Below are 11,407 nucleotides of genomic sequence, written 5' to 3' on the forward strand. Positions count from 1 at the left end.
GCCTAACACATTCTCCCGGATTAACAGAATTCCTTACCTAGATTTTCTAGTTTCGCAAACTTTTAAATAAAGTCGATTATTCCTCGATTTAGGATTTTAAAAATAAACAGGTGACTTGGGACACCAAATAAATTATTCCAAGTGGCGACTCTGAAATAAATAAAATAATCTCATTTTGAATAATGTCACTTAAATTAGATAAACTCCCTTATACACCCTCTCGGGTGTAAAAAGGAGGTGTGACAGCTCTGGCGACTCCGCTGGGGATAAGAAACCAGAACCTCTGGTTCAGGGTTCAAGAATTCGAGCTTAGAATAACTGTTATACTTGGCTTTCATTTATTATCTGATTTTTTCGTGTTTGAGCCTAATATGCTAAATGCCGCTTTTTACCGCTTTGATATTGTTTGAACTGTATATAAACTGTTACGAAACTCTTCTTCTCTCTGAGTCTTCTAAATCCTCTGGGAAGTGCACGCTGGCGTTACTTCTATTCTGTTAGAATCACACTCTAATTTAGAACGAGGATCGGATCGGTTACAAAGCCGGATGACCTTTTGGTTACCGGTACATTACCCCCCTCCCCCTCCGGCTCGAGTTGTCCGCTTAGGTAAGCCAGGTCTAGAACAATACACCCAAGTTTTAAACCTAGAATAACATAGCCTCATGCCGGATCCCTAGTAGGAATGCTTGTTTGCATCACGTGCATTTGACTTTGGGGACTCAACACAGGGGTTGGGTCCATCTAGGACAGGTGTACCCAAATTAAAAGACCATCCTGATGCATCTTACGTGCTACTTGCGTATCTGTTTGTTTTGGCTTGCATGTTGACCGACTTCTAGAATAGGGAAAGAAAATCAAAAAAAGAAGAAGAAGAAGAAGAATAAAAATCAGAAATAAAAAACAAGAGTTAGAGGTAGGTATTTGAAAATTTCTGAAACTCTACCGAAATTCTGAAAAAAAAGGGAAAGAGAAAAATGCAAGGTCATTTCAAAATGAGCCCCAAATTTTCAAGTGCCATGTTTCCCTGTTCCGTAAAAAATGACCGAACTACGCGGGTCTGATTCTCACCGGATGTGAGATACCTAGGCAAACCTCATCGGTTCTGACCCCAATTTTTAAAAAATCTAAAAATATTTTTCTTTAGTTCCTTCTTTAGAAATCTTTCCTTAGAAAATTCAAAAAAAAAATTGAACTCAAAAAAAAGTTTTCTTCTTTCTGAAGTCTTTCATACAAAATATAAAAGAAATAAAAAGAAAAATCAATTAAAAAATCAAAATCCAAAATATGGATTTCTTTCATTTTGAAGTAGTTTTCCCAAAACTTCAAAAAAAAAAATCAGCAAAAAAAAGAGAATCCAAATATATATATATATTCCTTTCCTTCTTTAAAAGTTTTTCTTTCGTAAATGTCAAAAAAACTTGAAAAATAATATTCCAAAAATATTTTCGTTTTTCTTTAGAAGTACTTTTGTAAATTTAAAAAAAAAAACTCAGAAATCCAAAATATTTTTCTTAAAAGTCCCTCTTTCGAAAATTATAAGGTAACATCCAAAATTCAAAAATATTTTCTTTAAAAAAAAAAATACAAATTCGAAGAAAAAACTTTCTTTTACTTTTGAAATTCCCAAAGTTCAAATTAAAAGAAACGAAATTTTTTAGAAATCTTTCTTTCATAAAAAAAAATCAAAATCAACAATCCAAAAAATATTTTCTTTCTTATTTTAAAGCATTTCTTTCAAAAAAAAAGGAAAAAAAAAAGCAAAACAAAAAAATCAAAAAGTATACTTTTCTTTTTCTTAAAGCTTTCATGGTCTGAGTTTTCTAAAGGTAAACAAAAAAAAGGTAAAAAAAAAAGATTTAGCTTATTTACTACATTCTCGATTTTCCCGAACTATGTAAGATCTGATTCATGCGGCGTCGTGATACGTAGGCAATTCCCATCGGATTCGATCATAGCCATAAAATTAATTGAGGGAAAAAAACTGAAAAAAAAAGAAAGAAAAATTGAGTGAAAAAAAAAACAGAAAAAAGAAAAGAAAAGGGTGAAAAAAATAAAAGAAAAGAGAGTTCCAAAAAATAAAAGAGCGACAGAAACAAAACGAAAATCAAGAGTGATTAGAAACAAGCAAAAATGAAGAAAAGAGGTGCAGATGGAAAAAAAAGGTTAATTAAAGCCGGGATGAAACATGCAACTCGTTCAAACACATAGTAGAAACGTTTAACTATTTAGGTGCATTGCATCCCAATATGCGATTTCCTATCTGTTAAGCGTGTCAAAACTAAAAAGGTTGTTGGGTGTGCAAATTATCCAGGTTCTATTCAGGTGGTTGGTTTTGTTGGTAATCTGGCTTCCCATCCTTAGTTCACACGATCCAAAGGAAAGGTTCCTATGGCCTCTGAAAGCCATCTACAAATCATCAATCCTGAGGATAGCCCAGCACCAGCTGTTCCACAACTAGAATCAGCAGCTGCTGAAGAGAATAGGATGCTGCGTCTCCGTATATTGGAAATGTGGGACGCCTGGTCTAATGGTAGGGAACCGCTAAGTTCATTCCCTGAGTTCCCTGAGTTGATCCCCAGGTCAGGTGAGGTTACCAACGCCCCTGTGCCCAATCCGCTCATCACATGCGGACACCCTCCAATGTTGTCCAATGTTCCTGGCATGCCTTCTGTGGTTCGCCCCCAGGTGCCAGTTTCCAAGGCACCTCCAATATTGTTCTCTGCAGCACCAGTCTGCACCAAAGTACAACCAACTTTATCACAACCATATGTTGAGCCTCCAATATTTACCTTTCAGGATCCACAGCTTCAATCAGAAATAACATATGTGACCCCATACTCTATCACTCAACCTCCGCAATATGATCTCTCGGTGTAGCAAGACAAGGTTGTTAAAAATCCCGAGCAAGAGGAAATGGCTCGGAAGATGAAGAGCCTGGAACAAAGCCTGAAAAACATGCAAGGTCAAAGTGGCCAAAAGAGTGTCTCATACTCTGACCTCTATATGTTTCCCCATGTCCACTTGCCAGGTGGCTTCAAGATGCCAAAATTTGAAAAGTACGACGGGCATGGAGACCCGGTCGCTCACCTGAACTGATATTGTAACCAGTTGAGAGGCGCTGGTGGAAAAGAGGAGCTGCTAATGGCCTATTTTGGGAAAAGCCTCACCGAAATCGCTTCTGAGTGGTATACGGATCAAGAAATTACTCGTTGGCACGTGTGGGACGATATGGACCGAGATTGTGTCCGCCAGTTCTAGTATAATGTGGACATCGCTCCCGACAGAAACTCTTTGTCTAATTTGAAAAAGAAAACCGCGGAAAGCTTCCGCGAATATGCTGTCAAATGGCGTGAGCAAGCTGCAAGGGTAAAGCCTCCAATGGACGAAATTGAAATGGTCACGATCTTTCTACAGGCCCTAGAGGCGGACTACTTCCAGAATATGATGTCTGCTATGGGTAAGCCGTTTGCTGAGACTATCAAAATTGGGGTAATGGTTGAAAACGGTTTAAAAGCAGAGCGAATCTTGAGTCATGCTGCTTTTAAGGCCATATCACAGGTTGCTCAGAATGGTTAAGAGGGTTTGATGAACAGAAATAAGAGTGAAGAGGGAGCCATGATGGTTTCAAGCTCGAGGGGGGCTCGCAGGTCATTCAGCCAATCATATGTGCCTCCTATGGTCCCGCCACACTATTATCCCCTTCAAGATGATGCTTATGTCGTGGCACCACCTCCCTATGCGATAATGAACGAGCGACCTTACACGCGGCCACAAAATTATATACAAAACCGAGCTCCACTTCCCAGAAATGCCCATCCTTACCAAGCTCCATATAATCCCCAACCAACTGATCCCCAGTGCAATCCTCGCCCAAGAGAGCATTTCAAAAAGAATCATTTCACCCCTATTGGTGAATCATATTCAAGCTTGTTCCAAAAGCTAATGAGGCTAGATCTATTGCATCTAGTGACCCCGGACCGGCCGAACCCTGAGTTCCCCTCGCACTAAGCTGATGCTAGATGTGAATACCACTCTAGAACAGTAGGACACAGTATGAAGGATTGTTTGATCCTTAAAAGGGCAGTTGAAGACTTGATTGAAGCTGAAAGAATTGTTTTTCAGGATGAAGAAGCTCCTGATGTGATGAATGATTTGTTGCTTGCTCATAATACTGGGCCAATAGTCAGAATGATTTGTGAAGATGAGGAATTTGATCCGGCACTGAAGGCTATTGCAGCCATTGCCGAAACATAAGAAAAACCGAAAGACGGTCGCCAAGCCTGAAAGTTCCCTATCAGACAGATGTCTCGGTAGCCAGTCTTGCTATCCTTTCTGCGTCCGGATTATCTCAGGGTGTGATCCGGATGTTCTACTTTATTGTCTTACTTTATGATGTAAACCTTTCTATCTTTGAAATTAAAAATAAAATCATCATAAAAAAATCAAAAATCAAATGAAATTAATATTTCATTATCCAGGAATGTCTCTTTTCTTATTCTCTTTTTAGTTCTGTTAAATGCAGATTTCAATAACATGACATGCTTGCGGACTTCATGCCCAGATCCTGAAACGTTGTCAGACCTCGATATAATGAATCAAGAATTAGATTGCAATGAAGATAAGTTTAAGGAAATAAAACAAAGAGTTGGAACAGCTGAAGGAAAATTGGTTCCAGATTGGAAAGGTCCATACATTACAACAAGAGTACTGCAAAAAGAGTGCGTTGTACTTGGGACACATAGAAGGAAATGTCCCTGAAACAACCGTCAATACAAATGCAGTCAAAAAGTACTATGTTGGATCCTCTATATAGAATTAATGTTCTCCAATTGGGATGAAGAAGGTTTTCTTTCTCACTATCCAAACACTATCAATCCTTTGCAAACCCTTTGAGCTGGTTACTTTTCTTTGATTACCCTCTTTGGAACCTGAAAGTGTTATTGAAAAAAATTAAAATTGAAAAAATGAAATGAAGAAAAAAAATGAAAAAGGAGAAGGAAAAGAAAGATACAAAAAAAGGGAAGAAAAGACAAAGAAAATGAAAAAAAAATGAAAAAAGAGAGAAAAATGGAAAGGAAAAAGAAAGAGAAAACAAAACAAAATACAAAAACAAAAGAAAATTAAAACAAAGTTTCCTGAACTACGTTCGACTTGATTCCAAAAGGATACGTAAGCAGCCTCTCTCTAGGGTTCAGTCACACCAAAATAAAAATTCAAAATCCCCAAAAGTTGAAACTGGGGTAGAAGTTACAATGGTTCGGCGATGGTTTCGCCTGAAAGGTTCCAAAGTTGTAATTCAATCCAAATTCTTTTTACCCCAAATCCTGTTCAAGTCCTTCCGATCAATCGGTTAGAATGTTCAAGGATTGGAGAATGCAGCTACTTGTATCTGATGCAATCAAAATGAGAGAAATAAAAATGAGAGAGTTTTATTGGTAAAAACCCACACGGGAACCGTAAGGCGATGGTAAGTAGAGAAATTGAAAATGAGAGTCTTATTAGTGAAAACTCGCAAAGAGAACTACAAGGCGATGGTGAGAAGAGAAATGAGAGAGGTCAGCTCGTGAAAACCCGCAAAGGGCACCCCTGATCGAAAAGAGGATCCTCACAGCCATCGGCATCGACAGAGTCTTGGCAATTTTTCTCGATTTTTAGGCAAAGTTGTGATGAATTTATGAGAGACAGACGATTTACACAGATTAGGCATCCAATCCAAAATACATGTCATATTCATTAAAGTTTGCATGTACTACAGATAAGTCCTTCTTTCCTTTCCATGAAAGGGATACCTCTTGTCTAAATTCATTTATCCATTCCATTGTTTGTTTTTCTTTTGAATCCCTTTTGGTTTAACTCTATTCCAAAACTGAGACAAAGAAGGGATGGCAAGACTGATTTACAGGGTTCTCATTTGACACGATGCTAATGTGCAATAAGGCACCCAGCCTCATCATGGGCATCAAGTCGACCTCGACTGGCCATGGCGGCCAATGCTTCGAAATCAAAATGATTGGAAGGAGAAAATAAAATTGAAGTGCCTATAAAGGTAAATGAAGCTGAAAAGGTTGAGTACCATGTGGTTAACCGTCTCGGCAAAAGTTTGAAAAGCCAAGGTACCCCAAATGCTCTGAAATTGAAGTTGGAAGAAAGAAGCCAGAAATGAAAGGCCTATGAAGGCCGAAAAAAAAAGTTGGAAAAGGTTAAGTCCCACGCAACTAGCCGTTGGGACAACGTTTGAGGAGCCAAAAGTTCCCCAATGCTCGGAAGTTAGAAAAGAAAAGAAAATAACAAGTCAGAAGGGAAGGGCCTATCGAGGCAAAATAAAGTCGAAAAGGTTGAGTCACATCGACCAATCGTCATGGAAAAGCCTGGAAAAGCCAGAGTTTCTCCAGGGTCAGAAATACAATCGGTATTTAGGAAACAATCAGCTGCAGATGAAAGAGGCCAAGATCAAGTGTTTGGAATAATCAAGGCCACAAAACCAACCACCGTTTCAAACTGACAAATTGTTCTTTGTTTGAAAAATAGGAAACAGGTGTAATGCACAAGCAACCTTGCAAGAAGCAGGTGCTACCAAAAAGAAAATGCACAATGCTAAAAAACAGTTTTGCAGCAATAACTCCAAAAGGGAAGTCTCCTCCAAAACTCTTTCCTGCATTTGCTCATACTATGAAATTAAAAAAAAAAGAAGAAGAAGAAGAAGAAGAAAAAAAATTCAAAATCGTGGTAGTATAGGGTCCCACTCCCTAGCTGATGCCAGCATAACCTGATAATCTTTTCCAATATAGGGTCCCACTCCCTTGCTGATGCCAGCATAACCTGGTATTCTTTTCCAACATAGGGTCCCACTCCCTAGCTGATGCCAGCATAACCTGGTAATCTTTTCCAACATAGGGTCCCACTCCCTAACTGATGCCAGCATAACCTGGTAATCTTTTCCAACATAGGGTCCCACTCCCTAGCTGATGCCAACATAACCTAGTAATCTTTTCCAACATAGAGTCCAACACCCTAGTTGACCCCGACATAACTCGAGGACTTTTCCGGCATAACCCGACGACTTTCCCGGCATAGCCTGAGGACCTTTCCGGCATAACTCAAGGACTTCTCCGGCATAACTCGAGGACCTTTTCAGCATAACCCGATGACTTCCCCGGCATAACCCGAGGACCTTTCCGGCATAACCCGATGACTTTCCTGGCATAACCCGAGGACCTTTCCCGGCATAACCCGAGGACCTTTCCGGCAAAACCCGATGATTTTCTCGGCATAGATCGGGGACCTTTCCGGCATAACCCGATGACTTCCCCGGCATAACTCGAGGACCTTCCCGGCATAACCCGATGACTTTTCCGGTATAACCCGAGGACCTTTTCGGCATAACCCGATGACTTTCCCGGCATAACCCGATGATTTTTCCAGCATAACCTAGTAATTTTTTCCAACATAGGATCTCATTCCTTAGCTGATGCCAACATATCCTGGTAATCTTTTCCAATATAGGGTCCCACTTCCTAGCTTTGCCAGCATAACCTGGTAATCTTTTCTGGCACAATGTCTCATTCCTTAGTTGATGCCAGTATAACCTAGTAATCTTTCCAACTTAGGGCCTCCGATCCCCATTTGATTTAATTTTAGATATAGGGATCCTCTCCCTAATCTCTTGTTTCCCAAGGATACACAATCATGATTTTATTGCTATCAATAAAGAAGTAGTTTAGATTTTTGTTACAATAGCTCACAAAATTTTCCTAGTGAAAGCTGGGGCAGAAAAATTTCGTTTGTTTATTTGTTTTTGTGCCTGAACAAGTTTTTACCATAAGACACGAGGTTTGAGATGGCCAAAAGAAGAAGTCTCAATACAAATAAAAAGAGAAGAAAAACAAGAAAAGAGGTGAACTCTATGTGTAGAAGCGGAGAAAAGATGTGGACTGCTCAAGATATGATTGAATTCACAAGCTTTGGATGTCCCGCCTTGATCCGAAAAGTTGACGAAGAATGAACCAACAGTTGCAGCTAACGAGCATCAAGATTCAGATCAGAGTCGACAGGAAGAATTAGCCAAGACGCTCAGCAAGCAGAAACAACATCAAGTTTTTCATCTTTCATTTTGATGTAATAAGGAGCTCAGCAAGCAGAAACAGCAGCAACAGTAGTGAAATCACAACTTCTCGGTAGTCCCAGCTACCAAAACTTCCAAAACTACATAGACCTGATTCCTTTATAGCCAAGGATATGTAGGCAACCTCCGAAGTAAGGTTCGGTCAAACTCTTTCAAAATGCTTCCAAATGGAGTATCAAACATGCAAATATTGCTCGTAATTGATCAATTTATCTTTGCCCGAAAACTCTTCATGTTTCCGAGCAATGAGGGGCAGCTGTGAGCACCTAATTTTTGCCCTACATGAAAATAACTCCTAAAATATAGACCAAAAATAATTTTAATTGATTTTTAGGAGTTTTTCTTTATTTAGTTGCATTTCATGCATGTTTAATATTTTAAGATCATAAGAAAAATCAAAAAAATTATCACATTTTAATTTCAGGCAATCTTAGGTTTAATTTGCATTTTTAGGAATTAGTCACTCTTTAATTGTTAGAATTAATACATAAAAATCAAACAAAATATTTTTTAGATTTTACATACATTTGTTAATAGATAAATAGAATTAATTTGCTGATAAGATTTAAGTTAGGTTTAATTTAGGATTTAATTTCTTAGAATTTAAAATCAAAAGAAAGACCAAGAAAAAGAAAAGAAGTAGATTTGGTCTTCTAATTTCATTTGGGTCAGCTAAATTTGAAGCCCAAAATCTAATTTACTTTAAAAATCCCAAATTACCCAAGCCCATACCATCCCAGCCCACTACCCAAATACCCATTCCCCTTTTATTAAAACCCTACACTCTAACTTAAGGGAAAAAACATCAGATCCCTCATAAGAAAAACAAAGATCGGATCTCTCCTCTACAACAAAAGAGAGCAATGGCGCACCCTCCCTCTTGAACAAAAAAAATGGCGCATACCCCCTCCCTCTTCTTCTGGATTCCCTCTTCTTCTCCATTCTCCCCTAACCTAGCGCAGCTTTTGCCCTTCTACTCCATTCATTCTCTCTCAGAAACAGATAACTCATTTCACTCACACGCACCTTCACTCACAGTAAAGTAGCTGAAAATAAATTTCTGGATTCAAGGATTTGAATCTTAGATCTGAAAAACCAAAAAGCTTCAAAAGCAAAAACAAAACAACCAAAAAAGGGAATTTTGAAACTATTCATTCTCCATCATTTTGCTATACATATTTTTGGTATTTCTAAAGGACACTTGAGTTGTAGAAGTGTTGTTTGATGTTGCCGCTGTTGTTCTTGTTCTACTATGTGACGACCCGGCCAGTCGTCTCATGAGTTACCACTCCGTTTTCCCTATTTATACTTGCTTATGCCTTGTTATCCGTGTTTTGTGGTATCGGGTTGGTCGGATCGAATCCGGAATGATTTTGGTAAGCTTTGAGACACTTAGTCTCGTTTAAGAAAGCTTAAGTTGGAAAAGTCAACTGGATGTTGACTTATGTGTTAGAGGGGCCGGAAATGAATTTTGAGGTTTCGTTTAGCTTCAGGAGGTGATTTGAGACTTAGGAGCGTGATCAGAATGAGTTTTTGAGGTTCGGAGTAGATTTAGGCTTGAATTGGCGAAGTTGAGATTTTGGCGATTTCCGGTTGGTAGGCAAGATTTTGATACAGGGGTTAGAATGGAATTCCGAGAGTTGCAGTAGTTCCGTTGTGTCATTTAGGATGTGTGTGCAAAATCTCAAGTCATTTGGACGCGGATTGGTTGGGTTTTTGATCTAAAGCGAAATTCGAAAGATTTTAGAAAGTTTGGCTTGAATCCGATGTGTTTTGGGTGATTTGATGTTGTTTGAGGTGTTTTGATGATTGGAACAAGTTTGAATAAGGTATTAGGAAATTTTTGTGCTTTTGGTTGAGGTCCCGGGGGCCTCGGGGTGATTTCGGATGGTTGACGGAAAGGTTTGAGACTTGTGAAGTTGCAAAATCTCAGCTGCTTCTGGTATTTCCGCACCTGTGGATTGGGGACCACAGGTGCGACGCGGCACATGCGGAAGAGGAATCAAAGGATATCAGTTGGATAAGTTCCCTAAGATTAATTACATGGGTTTAAGATCATTTTTCCATTGTTTAATCATGGTTTTAGTGGAGATTAAGGAAGAAAAATTGGAGATTAGGGCTTGAGATTAAGAGAGCTTTAAATGGGGATTTGAGGGGACATTTAGACTCTGATTTCAGTGTTCTTGATATGTATAGACTCGTGGGAGGATAATGATTCCGTTGATATGATTTATATCGAGTTTCGAGACATGGGCTCGGGGGTCGGGTTTTGGTAATTTTGGGATTTTTGGTATTATTTGATTGTTTTCGCTTGGACATCATTCCCTTAGCGTATTTTGTGGCCATGATTCTGATTTTGGATAGATTCGACGCGAGTGGAGGCCGATTTGAGGGGCAAAGGCTTTACGGAGTAGTATTTTCACCGGTTTGAGGTAAGTAACCATTGTAAATCTGGAACTGAGGGTACAAAACCCCTATATTTGACTTGTTTTGATAAATCTGGTGACACACATGCTAGGTGACGGGCGAGTGGGCATGCACCGGTAGGGATTATGACTTGTTCTGACCCGTAGTGACTATTAAGCCGCGTATTTGATTTGGAATCTTATATTATTCCGTACTTTAGTCATTTATACGGTATTATGGGCTGTATGCCATGTTTGGGGCCTTGTGCCGACCTGTTGAGACCTTTAGGGGCATTTTACTGTTTTTCCCTCACTTTACTTGTTGAAAGCATAACCTCAATCATGTTTTACCTATTTAAATGTTTAAAATTGGTTTTTTTCACTCCCCTTCTAATTGTGAGGACTGTTTGGGCTGAGTTCCCTAATTTCTATTGTTGTGCCCGAGAGGCTGCGAGGTTAATGACTGAGAGAGGTTGGGAACCTAATAGTGAGGATATTATATGTTTATATTATGGATCGAGTTGCACGCCGCAACGATCTACATACTGGATCGGGCTGCACGCCGCAGCGATATATATATATTGGATCGGGCTGCGCGCTGCAACGATATGACGCTTGGCTGTAGGAGCCCCTCCGGAGTTTGTACACCCCCAATGAACGTAGTTGACTATAAATTACGGATCGGGCTACACGCCGCAACGGTTACTATGATTTCTTTTACTATGAGATATTAATGAGCCTGAGTGCTGAGAGCGAGTGTTGGGTGACGAGAGTTGAGTCACGAGTGACTGAGAGGCCACCCGAGAGGCCATATTCTGAGTGATACCTTGCCCGAGGGGCCCAGTTATGATATTTTTACTAATTTCACTCTTCTTTT

Source organism: Nicotiana tabacum, chromosome 16 (genome assembly GCF_000715075.1).
Source record: "Nicotiana tabacum cultivar K326 chromosome 16, ASM71507v2, whole genome shotgun sequence".
Lineage (NCBI taxonomy): Eukaryota > Viridiplantae > Streptophyta > Magnoliopsida > Solanales > Solanaceae > Nicotiana > Nicotiana tabacum.